The following is a 2,124-nucleotide window of genomic DNA, read 5'->3' on the forward strand; positions in this document are numbered from 1 at the left end:
CACGTATATGTGGGCATTCTTCCCTTATTGTTATTGAAGACCAGTTTTAGGCCGTGGTGGTCCGATAGCACGCATGGGATTATTTCTATCTTTCTGTACCTGTTGAGGCCCGTTTTTTGACCAATTATATGGTCAATTTTGGAGAAAGTACCATGAGGAGCTGAGAAGAAGGTATATCCTTTTGCTTTAGGATAGAATGTTCTATAAATATCCGTTAGGTCCATTTGGCTCATGACTTCTCTTAGTCTGTCTACATCTCTGTTTAATTTCTGTTTCCATGATCTGTCCATTGATGAGAGTGGGGTGTTGAAATCTCCCACTATTATTGTGTGAGGTGCAATGTGTGTTTTGAGCTTTAGTAAGGTTTCTTTTACGTATGTAGGTGCCCTTGTATTTGGGGCATAGATATTTAGGATTGAGAGTTCATCTTGGTGGATTTTTCCTTTGATGAATATGAAGTGTCCTTCCTTATCTTTTTTGATGACTTTTAGTTGGGAATTGATTTTATTTGATATTAGAATGGCTACTCCAGCTTGCTTCTTCTGACCATTTGCTTGGAAAGTTGTTTTCCAGCCTTTCACTCTGAGGTAGTGTCTGTCTTTGTCTCTGAGGTGTGTTTCCTGTAGGCAGCAGAATGCAGGGTCCTCGTTGCGTATCCAGTTTGTTAATCTATGTCTTTTTATTGGGGAGTTGAGGCCATTGATATTGAGAGATATTAAGGAATAGTGATTATTGTTTCCCTTTATATTCATATTTGGATGTGAGGTTATGTTTGTGTGCTTTCATTCTCTTTGTTTTGTTGCCAAGACGATTAGTTTCTTGCTTCTTCTAGGGTATAGCTTGCCTCCTTATGTTGGGCTTTACCATTTATTATCCTTTGTAGTGCTGGATTTGTAGAAAGATATTGTGTAAATTTGGTTTTGTCATGGAATATCTTGGTTTCTCCATCAATGTTAATTGAGAGTTTTGCTGGATACAGTAACCTGGGCTGGCATTTGTGTTCTCTTAGGGTCTGTATGACATCAGTCCAGGATCTTCTGGCCTTCATAGTTTCTGGTGAGAAGTCTGGTGTGATTCTGATAGGTAAAAATATGGAACGCTTCACGAATTTGCGTGTCATCCTTGCGCAGGGGCCATGCTAATCTTCTCTGTATCGTTCCAATTTTAGTATATGTGCTGCCGAAGCGAGCACAATACTATATTTTTTATCCAAAAAATGCACTTGCTTGCTGTGGCATTGACTAGAAGCCTTCTGTCACATATAATGTATATGACATAAATTATGCATATAGGTGTTAAGTATATGCATACACAAGCATACAAATTACATGCACATCACATATATATTACATATACATTATGTCTTAATTATGTATAAATATACACAGACAGTTTTAGAACTTCAAAAATTTAAAGCTTCTGAGTTTTGTGAAAATTTATTGTTCTCTCAAAATATCTATTTTTATTAATTTCAACCTTCTTAGATGTATACAGTCAATTTTCACCATATCTTTCACAGTACATTCTCTCCAATTCTTTGCCCTCTTACCCAGTACATCTCTCTTATAAACTAATGTCATTATTGTTAATAATAATTATTAATAATTTTTGTTAATACATTATCATTATTAGCATTATTTTATAACTCAAGACCAATTAGTGTCGTCCATATGCACATGGCTATGAGGTTATCAAATAGTATGTGGACAATGCCACCCCCAACAGAAGAAAGAATCTTCCCCTCCAAGCATCTGTCAACTTCCAAGAGCTCCTCATCCAGGAGTGCAGCATGAGGATCCCCTCCTACTTCCATGCTGGATTATTTTAAATTTTAAAATACAATTGCATCATGCCTTCACTTCCATTCCTTGGTAATACTCCTACTACATCTGACACCTATCCAAAATTCACAGCTTCCTGTTCATTAATCTATGTTGTTACACATTCACATAAGAAAAATCCACATATAAATAAAACATATTGAGCTCATTTAGCAATCCCTGCATGTATATGCATCTAGGAATAAACACTTTGGACTGCATAACCCAGTTGGGAGTTCAATGCTGCAGAAAAATAATGTTTATTCTCTCTGCAATCATCAGTTACTCATAGCTCTTCATCTAG

At 36.3% G+C, this 2,124-nt stretch overlaps 1 non-coding gene across 1 annotated transcript; it reads right to left on the reverse strand.

The window, feature by feature from the left end:
- Positions 1 to 1,085: 1,085 nt before the first annotated feature.
- LOC120095497 (U6 spliceosomal RNA) lies at positions 1,086 to 1,192 on the reverse strand. The gene has a single exon (XR_005490951.1). It is a non-coding gene; the product is annotated as a U6 spliceosomal RNA (small nuclear RNA).
- Between the last annotated feature and the right edge of the window lie 932 nt (positions 1,193 to 2,124).

Source organism: Rattus norvegicus, chromosome 10 (assembly GCF_036323735.1).
Source record: "Rattus norvegicus strain BN/NHsdMcwi chromosome 10, GRCr8, whole genome shotgun sequence".
NCBI lineage: Eukaryota > Metazoa > Chordata > Mammalia > Rodentia > Muridae > Rattus > Rattus norvegicus.